General features: G+C 41.2%; 1 protein-coding gene across 2 annotated transcripts in view; it reads left to right on the forward strand.

The window, feature by feature from the left end:
• CCDC171 (coiled-coil domain containing 171) overlaps positions 1–12,585 on the forward strand; it is a 269,930-nt gene extending 257,345 nt beyond the window's left edge. Inside the window, exons 26-27 of one of the 2 annotated variants that reach the window (XR_006281477.1) lie at positions 4,588–4,736; positions 10,781–12,585. The gene's annotated coding sequence lies outside the window, so the exon portion shown is untranslated. The remainder of the gene's footprint in view (positions 1–4,587; positions 4,737–10,780) is intronic. The other variant, XR_006281476.1, reaches the window with a different exon arrangement.
• Positions 12,586–15,047: the final 2,462 nt, after the last annotated feature.

Raw genomic sequence — 15,047 nt, forward strand, 5'->3', positions numbered from 1 at the left:
GTTCCAGTGCTTAGTTGATGATGGCTACGTTTCAACTTCAGCATGTTGTAATGCTGTTTTGGAATGTGGTGATATTTTGTGGGCTTGAACAGGGTTTTACAACATGCCAATGTCTCACAAGTAATGACTGCAGCGCGGGAATGGGAAATTGCCTTAGTGATTGGGGATATCTCAGAAATATTGGTTGGACTTGCAGTCTAGCATCGCAATGTATGTGCCTTGTAAAACAAAAAAATGTGTTTTACAAGACACATACAAAATAGATGAGAACCCTCCTATCCCATATAGGTGATTAGCCACAAAGTTCATTTTCTGTGATCATTGCAGCAGTTTTATTCTGAGAGAGAAATGGTAGTACATAGCAGAGCCATCAGAGTTTCTATGGTTCAATAGTTTCATCCCCCCTGGTTTCTGTGAACAGTAAAGGATCTGCTGAGAAGAATCTGCCACACCTTTATGCAAAGACCTCCCATTCAACCACAGAATATTTACATTCATGAGGCTGAGGGCAAGAAACCCATATGTTCCTGGGTGTGATGGCAGGATCGTTGCTTTAGGGCTACCAAAGATGCATTACAGTTGATCAAGGTGGGGTGTCTGCAACAAAGTGAGAATAGGGGCTGATACTTTCTTGCGCTCAAGGACTTGGACAACCTGTGTGCAAGCAGTGTTCCAGAAGCAAGGGGAGTCTTTTACCAATCCTTGCAATGCAACAGAGATGCCATATGGGGAAGGAATAAACCTAAGATAATGTGAAGTAATGAGGGGAGTTGTGGGTGGATCCTCTGAGGTGGGGAGATCATAACAGCTTGGACTTGGAATGTTAGGCTTTTGGTTCAGCAATCAAAGCACGTACACCAACAAAATCAGTTCTAGGTGTTCCAAAACACTGCTTTGGGTTAAGGGTAGCGTGATGATATCACAGCTGTTGAAATGCTCGTTGATAGTCATGAGCAGCTATAGAGGAGCCATATCTGGCAATGCCATGAAGATATGCAAGCACTTCATATTGTCAGCTAGAATGCATGTAATAATTTTTTAAAGGGAAAAACTCAATTTAAAGGGCATTTATTTGTAATAAGAGACATTCATAGGACTGTGCTCAGGAAGAGGGATCTGTAGGTATTGCTGTGACTCATACAAATTAGAAAAGCTGACAGAATCAATCAAATTAGAATTTTTGGACTATGGATGTATTAACTGTTCAGAGATCAATGCAATTCTGAATCCCTCAGGACTTTCACTGGGTTACCACCAGATTCAAATCCTGAATTGGTTCATTATTGTTGAATTCTTGAAGACATTGACTCCTTAGATATTGGGGTAAATTACCTCCCGATGTAACTCCACTGAAGGATAGGAGAGTTACGAAGCAGAGTTTTGACCTTATTGTTCCATTTGAGGCTGATCACAAATAGGTTGAAGGAGAAGTTTGCTTTGCTGCTGAATGCAAGTAGAGTTACTATGTCATATAATCTGGGAGCTAAAGTTTTCCTGTGACTTGAACTGGAGCTTTGCCCTAGTATATCTGTTGAACTGAGGAAATGTCATGCAAGGATGTAGGTAAAATGATAAAGGACAGTGACCTTTGCACCATTATCTGCTAAAGGTGGGGTCGGAATATGATATTTATGGTATTCATAAGAATTTGCAGCCTTCCTTGCACTTTCATAAAGGAGCTGAGACAGAATATAACTTCATTTTTCAGAGAAGTTAGGGTGAAGAAACTTAGGCCTTGTCTACACTACGGGGGTAAGTTGACCTAAGTTATGCAACTCCAACTACATGAATAACATAACTGGAGTCGACATAGCTTATGTCGACTTATTGCAGTGTCTACACCATGCTTGGTCAACGGGAGACACTCTCCCATCAACTTACCTTACGCTTCTCATTCTGGTGGAGTACTGGAGTCCACGGGGGAGAGAGCTGCAGTCGATTTAGCGGGCCTTCACTAGACCCACTAAATCAATCCCTGGTGAATCGATCGCTGCAGCATCGATCCCCAGTAAGTGTAGACATGCCCTTATAGTAAGGTGGAAACAACCATTAGTTCCCAGTAATGTACATTGTAGAAACATTTACTTTTCACTAATTATAAGTCTGCCTACACAGTCAACGAACTCATGCATGGCCATGTTAAAAATGGAAAAAATCCTGGAAATAAACTGATGTCTAGAGACTAAAACAATGAGGTATAGCAGTAACATTGGAGAGAGAGTGAGAGAGAGAGTCCATTAAATGAAATCAAATGGGGCTGAGTTCTTTGTTTTGTTTTTAAACTGCAAGTAATCTAACTTGGTGCAAACAACTAGAATTAGACTCACGCTAGAAATTTTTGTTTTCAGTGCTACATAGGACAATGAATAAATAAAATAAACAACATGGGCAGGGTTGATCATCATAGTTGCCATGCCATAGCTAACCTATGAACCCACCCTAATGCTCCAAATTAAAAAAAACACTTTTATTTTCTTTGGGAGTGGGAGAAATCTCATTACTACTGGAGGTCTCACTGAGAGGTCACTATACGGGGACTTGGTGTCACTGTAGTGTTATTACTGAGCTCCTGCTTTTTGTCATATTCCATTGCAGTCCTGAATTTAACTTGACAGTACTAAATGTTTTCTCTGAAACGGATTCAACTGTTTAGTATCACATCCACCCACCCACATGCAAAAAGTCCCCAAGTGTCAGCAGTCATGGATAGTTTTCTGAAAAACATAAATTCCACAACTCCTGTAACAGCTGTGACAAAAATGCAGCTTTAGCTATGATACATCCATTGAAACTCTGTTTTGTATAGTGGTTATTTTATCTGTTCTCTCCTTTTTGGTACTTTTTTTTTCTTTTTAGTGAACAAACCTTTCCACAGTTTAGCATGCTCAAGTCTAAACATCGTATCTAAACAACTGCCTCCTTCTAATAAGCCATCACCTTTTTGGTAAAAAAAAATTAGAAACTTCTAAAATCAAAAGGCTTCCCACTATCCTTTACTGACACGTGCCCTCTGAAATGTCATCTGTGCTAACATGAAGAGAGAGGAGGGACATATTTTTTTTTCTGGAATGGTGGGAACTTGGCTCATGTGAACACATGTAGGTCATATGTGTTGCAATTAGATTGACTAATGCACATCATTGCTCCCTTAAGAAACTGCAGTGGACTCAATATCTGTACCTTAAGATCAATGGAGCTTCACATGGGCTCTGCGCTTGACCTGATTGCTGGCCACATATGGACGTAATGTGAAGAAAGTCAATCCCTCACCCACTCTAACCATGTCCTGCAAAAAGGAGATATCAATCCTTCTTCCCATGCCAATCTATACATTGGTGGGGAGCAAAGGCTGAATTTATTTCTTGATGAAAGGAAAGTTCTAGGTAAAATTATAGTACTGACCAAAGGAAACTTGCCAGTCAAATGAATACTAATGAGAGATAGTTGCCATATTCATCTGCCCTATTTATATATGAGACAGAGAGAGTGAGAGAAAAGACTAACAAGTGTATCTTATGTGTGTGACAGAATGTGTGGATGTAAGAAAATGAGAACACGTTTAGCAGAGAGTGTGTGAGAATATGTGAGTGAGTTAACGTATGGCAGAACAACTGAAGAGCTGTAAGGACATACAGGTCCAGTCCAGTGATGGCAGGGAATAGAACTTTACATCATCCTACTGAAGTGAGACCAGAAGGCAGGGCTGACTGTGGAGGGAATCCTTACCTTTCCACAGGATAGACTGTAAATTCATTTTAAGAGTCCTCGGAAGTGAAATGGCACCTAACAACTGAAGTTTCTGTCCACTTGGTTAAGGACACTAATCAAACTCTCCAAATTTTAGGGAAAATAAAATAGAATAAAAAACATCACAGACTACATCCTCCTCCTTTGTAATGTGTTTTAAAATAGATCCTGGGTAATGAATTTGTTCGAATCTAACTACATACATAGCCTAATGGCCCAGTGCTGACTTAAAAAACAATTGTTTAGACATAAAGTCAATGACTGGTAATAGCAACGGTAGTTTAAGAGAACCAAATCAAGCTTTGGGCAGAATTCCTCACTTAGTTTTTACTCAGGTAACCTTTGATTTAAGTCAATAGGAGCTTGCCTGAATAAGGTCTGAGTAAATAATACAAGTTAGCTGCAATCTGCAGTAAAGATGCATTGGGGTGCTGAGCGTGTGTCATGTGCTTGGTTGAACTGGGTATTATGAGCTTCCTTTACAGGACTCCTGAACCATCATTTAATACTTGCATAAGCAGAGGATCCAGATCAACAGCCTCATGCCCCTTTGCAGTTCCATAAGTAAGAAAAACTGGGCTGATTGGCTGCTCCCTGAAGATGTATGAATACTAGGGATGAGGAGCACTATACCTAGCATGGAAGAGGAGCTGGCTGCTTGGCTGTCTTCTCTCCTCACTACAAGACTTGGAAGGGTGGGTATGAAGTACTGATTGGAAGCTTTGGTTCACTAAACTTTTTCATACCTTGGATTCTTTTCCACAGAGTACTGGGAGGCGGTGGTTCAGTGTGATTCTTATTTTATCTGAACTAATTTGCTTTTCTCTTGATGCCACTCAGGTGGAGATATGTCCCCTCTCTGCAAAAGGATTGTGTGTTCCCCTTCTACAGGGAAAAGACCAGAATCCATGGAAAACCCTGCCTTAGCTTTGTTGATCCCTTGCAAGATGCATAGATGGACCCTCCCTTTCCGTTGCTGCCACAGCAGGGCAATGCTTGAGAGAAGTTATTATGCTTCCTTTGCCACTTAGTCCTTGAATGGGTCTCATAGACTGTGAGGGAAAGTTAATTATGTTCCGATCATTATTCATGAGTCTCTTTAGCACATGTTTTTTGGGGCCACCTAAGATGGAGAATATTGTTTGGAAAATGCCTCTTCTCTGACTCCTTCCCACCATCCTCACCATGCCCCCTTTAGCCACATCACAAGTGGATTGTGTATAGATTATGCAGACAAGGTGGTGGCAGTTATGGTGAGTGTCTGTCTGGTCTGGCTGCCATTCTCCTACAGGCAGCTGCTTGCTCCTTTCCCCCTGGATTGCTGTGATTTCGTTCTCTCCTGTCCCCTGTTGCAGAGATGAAGATAAAAGCCTAGCCTATGTTTCTAACTGAAACTCTGCTATTGTGGTTGCAGAACTGTACTGTGGAAGTGGGTGCATGCTCTGCAGTCTGTGAGCTTATTCCTAAACATTCAGCCAGAGTCTCAAACTGCTAGCTCTGCACAAAGTTTTTGTTTTGTTTTTAACAGTAAATTCTGCCACATGTGTGTTGCTCAACAGAGTCACAGCCCAGCCCATAAAGGTCCCTCATTGTTTCAGAACATCCTGTCATGTTCTTTTTAAAATATAAAACAAAACCTTGTCCCAGTTTTCCACAGCAACCCTGTGACTTTACACACGATTCCTTTAACTCTGTTAATGTTGGGCCATCTCCCAGTGGAAGGAAGATCCCGTATTCTGGATGGGAAGATCCTGCTGAGTCACCTACTTCCTATACAAACAACAAAAGCAGACATGTTAGGTATTATCTGACAGACAGGCAAATCTTCCAGTGATTTTAATTTTTATCCAGAGTTTTTCACATTAGGTTTTTCAAATTTTCACTGTCAGTTCCAGTCTTCTTAGGTGACTGAAATCCTTTCCTTCAGTGAAGATGACGACCAAATTCTGCTTGAAATGAATTGGTGCAATGCTACACTTCAGAAAAGGCCTATAGATGTTATAGAGAACAAGAACTTTCCTGTAGTGTTTTAAACCAACCTAGAGAATTCCATAGCCAGGATGAAATTATTCCATTCTACGGGACTTCATCAGATGGATATTGACCATAAGGGAGTTATACCAGCAATAAGGCTTGGTCCACTGAGTAACACTAAGTAGTTCCTAAGAGGTGCGGAATATTATGAACTCCCATTGGCCATGGTGGAAATTGAGAGCACTCTGAACTTTGCAGGATTTGACCCTAACTCAGAGCCGAATATGGTCCAGAGAGTTGAAGAGTGAGGGAGAACTTGATGAAATGTAGTGTGACCAAAAGACAGATTGTAAAAAAGAAGTTTGCATTTTGTTTTGTGTGTATGTGTGTGAAAAACAGAGAAGGGTAAACTCAGCAATACTACCCCATGATTACTAGGATTATAATTTGGCTGCTATAGCAGCAGCCTGCATGGCATTCTTTATCAACTGTCACATCTCATCTCATTCACTTTTGCAAAGGATCTTTGTGTCACTGCTTTCGTGAAGTGATTAGGCAACTCTCAAAGAATTTCCTTGGCTGCTACCTGATATGCCATTATTCGCTTCTTATCATTTTAGCAAAGCAGTTACGCTGCTGTCAGAGGTAATGGAGACTGTGCCACTAAGAAAATTGGCTGTAATTTATTTATCAATTGTTTCTACATACCACAAAAGAGACCATCTACTTTACGGCTAGGTCTAAGGTATTTGAGAGCCCCTGAAGTTCATGGTTTTCCGGTATTCTAAGTTCTACTTATGGCTTTTCCTGTATATGACACACAACACCACCCCTGTGGTCTTGAAGGCCGATTTCTTCTTTACTTTCTTTAGTCACAAATCATTCTGAGGCATCCCTTAAGTGCATTTGTATTGTTAAGTGCACCGGCCTGATTTGGTGTTAATTCAATTTGAGTGCCCTTAATATCTTGTGGGGGTGATGCAATGCATGCAAGCTGTACCTTGTAAAAACAGGTTCCAGGTCTGCCTGAGAGCAAAGCACCTTTCCCACAGCAATTTACCAAAGTTGCTGATAAAATTTTCATAAGGAAACCTTTTTAGTCTGACCCTATTGTGTTATTCTACCATTAAGACTTGGGGAATTGAAACTGTCTCCTGGTGACAGTTTATCGCATTCTCCATTATTGCTGTGTGCATACAACCTATTGATGGGTCACCGCTTAAACCCCCTCTCCTTAAACCATGGAAACAGCTAGTAGGGCCAGAACTTGGGAGCTGCCTGCTGCCAGTGTGTCACTCTAAATGAACTGCATTCTTGGTAAACCAGTCCCCTCTAACCTTCAAATGATGGGAGATTGTGGGACATGTTAGTGCATTTGGGGCCAAGGGGAATGGGGAGAGAGAGAGAGAGAGAGGAAAGGGGGAGAGATCCCAACGGAAAGAAAGCTACAGCTATAGAAAATGTAGAAAGAACCTAAGGCAGCATTTTGATTAAAAGGAAAACTATTTAACCAAAATTGAAGATGAAAAGAAAATAATCACTTTTATCCCCCCCCCCCAAAATTATCACTTTTATTTAGAATAAGCAAACACTAACTTCCTACTTGGTATATGCCGGGGGCCAAATTCTGCTCTGAATTAGGCCATTGTAAATCCTAAACAATTCCAATCCTTTAGGTGCAATTACTTCAGATTTTAACTGAGAGCAGAATTTAGACCTACATATCTGAGCTCACTCTGACCAGAGAACAAGACCAAGGAGAACAAGGGCCTACACAGCTGTTAGACACTGGTAGATTGTCTTCTTCTTTCCTCTCCTGCCCTCTAATGCCTACTGACCTAGAGTTGCCAGTAATGCTGCAGTGTGTGCCAAAGAAGTTGCATTTAAGTACTCAGCTATCACTTAAGTGTGGTTTGTGTATCTGTATACTGCATACTGTGACATCTATATCTGCCAGTTACTTATTTAAAACCCAGTAAAATAAGTTTTTATAAAAGTCCTATTGAATGTTCTGGGCACATCCCCTCCAGATTTCAGGCCAGAATTTTGGAAGAATTGAAGAAGAGACCATTACCTCCAAAAATAATCCCAGGTTTTATATTGAGTCTGGTGCAGGCTGTAACATGACTTTAACAACTTCACAAGTGCTATGTGACTGTTCTTACAATACAGGCCCAGTGTATGCACCTTGATTTGAGTCTCTGTGGGTTGATGATAAGGCAGTTCTTATGTCACATAGCTGACCCAGGAAAATTTGCTCCACTCCAAATTGTCGGGGGGGGGGGGAGGGACTGTCTTCCTCACCCACTTGACTCATCTTGCCAGTGTCTATTGGGCGTCCAAGGTTTGACTCTGCACCCACTGAAGTCTGTTGGAGTGTCACCATTGACACTAGTGAGTGCAGGATCAGATTCCAGATGAAAAATGATCATTTCAAGTCCAGCTGGGCCAGACGAATAAATAAATTGGAGCCTCATATGTGAAGTTAGTGCTTGTTGGTAGGGAGTGTGTGTGTTCTGGGGGAGATGCGCAATGCGAGTGTGTGTGACCAAGACAAACTGATTAATTATTGGACAAAGCTGGAGGCAAACCAGGGGCAGATTCACCGGTCAAAGAACGGTGCAACAGTGGAATTTATAATTCTTTAATCTATCAGCCTCTTAATCTTTGAGAGTATTCAAGGAAGATGGAGATGAGGCAATTTTTCTTCATGGTTTCAATAGGGAAAAGAAACAGCATGCATTTACAGCCTTTTCCTCTCTGGTGCCCAGGGCAGTGTACATTGGAAATATGCACCAGTTTCAGTCATTTTAGAAGAAGTTTGAAAGCTGATTTTAAAATAAACAAACAAAAAAAGCCCATCAAATTACCAACTCACAAAGGGATTCCACCCGAGCTCTGGCCCAGTACGCCATCCAGCCTGCATCTTGGAGCTGAGAACAGGCTGCAAAGGGCTGGGGGAGAATGTCTCTAGGGCAGTGCTACTCAAAGTGGTGGTCCTCGGAGCGGTGCCGGTCCGCAAGCCATCGGCTGCCGGTCTGCGCGCATGTTGGAAAAAAAATTGCCGGTCCCCCACATCAGATTGCTTGAGAAGCACTGCTCTAGGGCAGGCATTGGATTGAGCCCCTGTGGACAGCTCTCTACTGGCTCCCTGCAAGCCCTACCCTGGGGAGTGTGTGTGTGCTGGACATAGAAGGGCCCAGAGTGTTTGGAAATATGGAGATTCTGGGCTGCTCTGGACTGTAGCAACACTGAAGGAGGCTGTCATAAAATAGAATAGCCCCTGGCTATTTTGTTTTATTTGAGGTTGGTTTTGGCCCTTGGAGCAGCCCAAAATCCCATGGGTAAAAGCCATGTGCTCCTTCTTTGTGGACTGTGGCTGTTTTGCTGCTCCTTCCGCCTCAGATTTTGGAGGGGAAGATGTCGGACCGACTTATAATATCTTAAATTCTGGAAGTTTCCCCTTTCCTTGCCCCCCTCACCAACCCAACTATACTTTTTAGAAAAAGGGAAAGGTATTAGGGGGAACTCATCGGGATATTCCAGATGAGCTGCTGCCCACTATGTTGCTTCAAACTCCAATGATCTGAAGCAACTAGAAAGAAGGGGTGTGAAGGTAAAGCAGCTGGCATGATGTCCCATTGCACTGACACATACAGCAGGTGGCCCTTGGAAGTGCATATATAAATCCCATCACAGCACCATCAGCTGCATTCGGTGCTGTGAACGAGTGAATTATGGGGCCCTTCTTGACAGGCAGTTGGTGGAAAGGCATGGAGGAAGGATTATTCCTGCTGGGAAAGAAGGAACTGTACAGTGTGTGTAATGGAGAAATCCTGGCAGGATGGACATGGCTCTTGCACTCCTAGGCTGTAGTGGGGAAGCAGAAGATTATAATTATTGCAACATATTTTGTATTCAGAAGGATGAACTGGTGAGGGAGGTTACTTACAATGCACTTCAGAGGAGTATAAGTTGCACCAGTCATATAGAAATGCATTATATGCTATTCTTCAAGCAATAAATAGAGTAATTATGTGAGAAATAGGATATCAAGTAGTAGACTATGCTCCAGAGTCTTCAGTCTTTGCATTCTCTCCCCCAAGTGCTAGCAAATGCTTAAGTCTCTGATGCGAGACAGAAAAATTAAGTACAACCAGGGGGAGGGGAACTGTCTAAAGATCTTTGGTACCTGAATATAGGGAGAAATTAATAGAAACTCTCTCCTCCTGCTCCCTGACCAGACTAGATTGTATACATCAGCATCAGATCTCAAGTGTTTCAGTGTGGATATTGTCTGTGCAGCATTTTCTATAAACACTTTGAGCCCCATCACATATCTTACATACCCAGCTCAATAAGCATCCAAATAAGAAAAAGTCACTGCAGCTTGCTCTCTGGCCGTGAGCTGTGTGTGGTCAAAAGAAGTTTAGCCCCAGTAAGGGCTAGGGCCCATATTAACAGAAATACTGGTAATTCCCTTGACTGTACTTAGGTTCTGTTGTAAAATGAACCCTGAGCCAAGCCCCTTCCCCATGGATTTAAGTGGACATGCATCTTCTTGCTCAAAATGCTAGAATATCTGAGTGGTTTATGGATCCTAAACATGCAGTACTTCCTCATGGAATCATAAAGGATAGTGTCACCTTCTGTGTGCAACATAATTAAAGTGTTTATGTATCATACATTTTAAACTATGTATGGTGCCAGGCAGAGCTCCGGATCACTTCCGAACTTTTGTGGCAGCACAGTTTGTGGGCACCATATGTTTCTTCCTATATCTCCACATATCCCCTATGAATCATCCATTGTGTGTGAGTTCTACCTTGAATCCCTGCTTGTGATTATTGGAAAGCTCAGGACCTTGCCAGCAGGAAAATTTACAGCTCAACAATTACATTGTTGAAACTCTGACAAATCCCCCCCAGTTTATGGCTTTGAAAATAAGGAATAAGTGTGAGCAACTGAATATATTACACACCGTATTGAGGTCTCGTGGGGGTTATATTATGGAATCTGTTTACTTTGACTGACATTTTTCATTTTTCTTTTCTTCCAGACATTATTACTGCAAATGATATCTGTGCTCGATATGGATTTGTTACTTAAAGAACAGCTCGGATATTTGGATAATCATTTTCTAAACAGGTTTTTTTTTATTATGATTTTTGGAATCATTCCAGTAATAATGCAACAGGCAGGCAATGGATTGAGAAAAAGCAAACAGAACTGTATTACATTAGTACATCACATTACAGCACATTAGATGTAGGTGGGATTTCCAAAACTTCTCTGCAATGCAAAACAGTGCTAAAAACTCCACACTCAGACACAAAAGAGAGTTGACTTTTCCATCATTTTCTGCAAACAAAAGCTGAAAGCCCCAGTGATGAAGATGGGACTGTCTGCTGAAGGTGGAATAAGTGCCACTCAGAGGCTGAGCAACATTGGCTCTGCTGTGCTCACACTTGTGAACTGAACAAATCAGTACATACAATATTACAAAATACAGCTATGTAGAGCAAAACAAGACCCAAAGACAGCCAATCAAAGAAGAACTCCCAATCAAAGAGAAACTCAAATTGGGCAATGGAAATGGCACAATCTTTCTCTGTTATGTTTGAACAAGACACTGGAAATGTCAGAGAGAATTCTCCAGTTACTTCCGAAGTTCCCCTTTGAAAGCTGGCTGTGCAGATTGGTGTAAATAACTGAGCATTTATCATGGTACAGGCAAATTAATTAGAATCGAGGTACATTTCTGCATCTTCTTTACAGGAGAGAAAGTGGACAAGCAGGGTTACTCTACCACAGCATTCAATGCATGGCAAAAATTACATTACACGTGTGTGCGTGTATGAATTTGTACGTTGTTACTATTAATTATTTGTATTATGATAGCTCCTAGGAGACCTAGTCATGGGCCAGGACCCTGCCATCCAACCTTTGTATTTATTGATGTTTTGGAATATCCCAAATACTCTCTTTCTCAATGTGCCCCTTTGCAGTTCTTTTTCTGCAGCACCTGGTGATAATACCTCTTCTGGAGAAAAATGGTGCTTATGATGTTGACATGTTTTGCTTTATGCTTGAAGATATGGGTTTCAGTGCTTTGTAACAACATATAAAGGAGAGAGAGAATTCCACCACCTCCGAGCTGAGCTGATTCAAGGAAAGCTGATTTGTTAGTTCTTGAAAGGTACAAGAAGCTATGAAGCAACAGCTCAAGTGACTGCAGAGCTTACGTTTTAATGGGTAGACTGTTTCCTATGGTAGGGACAAATTTTACTGGTTCCTTCATGACAGCAGAAGGCCTAAAATGCAGTGGAATGGCAACAATTTTGCTGTGCAGGCAGGCCAGAAAGTGGAAACACAGTGCGGGGAGACTCACTGACCTTTTGCACACTGCAGGGCTGAACTCTGTGTTGACTTTGTCTGAAGGAATACACAAGGGAGTTTAGTTTAGACTAAAGGTGGTAACACTTCAGTCAGTGGGTCTATGATATAAGAGGATTCACTGGCCACACATTCCATGTGGTTGGGGACAGGAGGCTATGTAATACTACAGCAATCCACAGCATGTCTGTTCAAGTGCCCAGTGTCCTGCCTCCAGAGTGAGGGAGGATTCCAGACCCAGGGTATCCTGGCTTTGTGTGGATACCAGTGCTTCTCCTTTGCGTGGAAATCTACGGAAATCAAATTAGGGCAGTATCATTGCAAATATGATACATGGGAAAATTGTACATTTTTAATCATATGGTTTGTTTCTCAGCATCTCCCTTTACTTATATTTTATTGATATAAAAGGTAACCAGAGGCTTAGGCAATGGGTTGCATGTTAAAAATAAAAATAAATAATCATGAGAGACAAGGTGGGTGAGGTAATATCTTATATTGGACATGATCACTCATGTAAATAATACTCATGTAAATAAATACACAGGTAAATATCACACACACAACCACATTTTCCCCTTTATTAGAGACCATAAACCTTGGCAAGACAGAACAAGGGGTAAGTCACTCAGTGATCTTTTCATGCAGCTTCTTCAACATATTTTCAGCCGCATGAGAATTTCCAAGGCTGGTCGTGCATTCAGAGCTGTCCCTACTGGTGATCAGTGCATGAGAAGTCTAACTGACTCTTTGCTGAAGAATGAAAAAAAAAAAGGCACTGAGTGGCTTCCTAGATTTGGTTTAAAGCTGGATCAAATTAAAATAAAGAATTTCTAGTAATTATCTATTTCACTTAAAAGTGTCCCAGGAAGGTCATTGGCTCAGCAGGTTCCCCGCACTCCCAGCACCAGTGTAAGTACCACTTGTGGTTGATTTTGCACTGGGAAGCAATGCAAACTTGATGGGGCACAGAAAATTTGCTGGATATGATAGAGAGAGCTGGTTTCATGGCCAGACCAACTTTTTTTTTCTGAGAGAGGAAGACTCAAACTGGAAGAATTATAATATTTTCATTTGCCACTTCCCCATATTTCTTACCATGTTTTTTCCACCTGGGAGCATTGGAAAAAAAGAAGTAAGGGTATGTCATAATTGTATCTCACCCACAACATCCACAGTATACAATGGCCTGGAAATGATTAGTGAATAGGTTGGAGGAGGGGAGGTCCAATCTAGAGCTGTGCAAATAACTCGTGTCTGGACAGGACCCAAAACAAACATTTTTACAGCAAAAAGAAAAAGAAATAGTTTGGGGTCAAATACAACAGTTTGTTAAACCCAGAACTAAATGGTTTGTTACCTTTTTGTTTTTTAACCCCCCTTTTAAAAAAAAAGATTGAAGTAAAATTTGAAATGAAAAGACATTTCAAATTGAAACATTCCATTTATAAATGTTGAAACTAAACAGTTTTGATTTCTTTTTGAGTTTTTTTTTTTACTGAAACAAATAGATGAATTTCCAAAATATTTGAGTTGATCTGAATCTGCATTTTTTTCAGTTGAAAAATTTTGTCCAGCTCTAGTCTGATCACTGCACAACAATTTTGCATTCTGCACATGTAACTAAAGGTCACACTTAAGAGAGGGCCCATTAAGATGATATAATGAGTAGACTATGAAGGTTGCTTTGTTCTGAGTCTGAGTCAGAGCAAGGGGATCAGGAGAAGTGAAGTGAGAGCTTAGACAACACTTAAACTCGGTCATTGATCCATGAGTACCTCCTCGGCTTTGACATCTGTTGTCAACTCTTTAAATCAAGCCCCTAAGACTCAATAGTGAAGTAAATAAATTATAAGTTTTATTGACCATATCTGTGCTACATAAGTAACTCATAGCACTAATTAAGACTTCTAAAGTGTTGTCCCAAGATGCACTGGGCTCAGTTTAAAATCCAAAATGGCTTCTCAAGTAGGAAGAGATGGTCTCTTCTTTGGTTGTTCCATTATTTTGGGCAGCTCTGGTAAAGGTTACGTCCTTAGGGCATTACAACATCTGCATTATCAGGAAAGAATAAGCTGGAGTGTTTTGCTGGAAGACAGCTCTGGTTTTCACATTGGACTTAGGCCCAAAGTGAATTATTCTTTTTGGGCAGCTAACTAAATCAGTGATTTCTCTTAGTGCCCCTTCACGTCTAACATGTTAGGCACCTTTATTAATTTCAAACACCAAGACCCTGCTTCTCCTCTCACTTAAACTACTTTTACACATGGGTAACTCCACTGCTGTCAGAGGTATTACCTCTGATTGGACCAGGGGTAAATGGAGGTAAATCAGGCCTCAAGCCTTTTGTTCCACTCAGTGTTGCATTATTTTGGGAGGAATGCAGGTGGGCGTCAGGGAAGGTTGTTGCTGCTGTTGCTGTTTTCCCCCCCCTTAAAACAAAGAGATGTGGTCATCAGGGGTAAATCATATACATCTTTCCCATGAGTGGGAGATAATAAATCACTCTTCACAGGTGAAATCTTTTATTTATGCTGTGGGATTCTATTTTATTGAAGAAAGGTGTGTTCGTCTGGCTTCAGCTACTCTGTACTTTAGCAAGTGATTCAAATCAAGATGACATTTATTTGTGAGGAGGTTGAACACTCTGCTCTTATGCACATGACTCTGCTGCTGCTTTCGCTATAGGTGTTTGCTCTCTTTAGTTTTTGTGGTGGAGCAAAATTGTGGCCTACTCCTGACATCAGTGGAAAGTGAACTGTGATGGCTATTGCTTAAAAAAAAGTGGTGGTAGTGGGGTACTAACCGTCCCCTCTGTTATGCATTGAATACACCTAATTACTGCAACTGTTTATATTCAGAAGCTTATTTCTGGAAGCGTAGTTTAAAAAATGTATACTCTGTTCAAAATTTAATGACCCTCAGAACCT

This window comes from Dermochelys coriacea, chromosome 5, assembly GCF_009764565.3.
Source record: "Dermochelys coriacea isolate rDerCor1 chromosome 5, rDerCor1.pri.v4, whole genome shotgun sequence".
Classification (NCBI taxonomy): Eukaryota; Metazoa; Chordata; order Testudines; family Dermochelyidae; genus Dermochelys; species Dermochelys coriacea.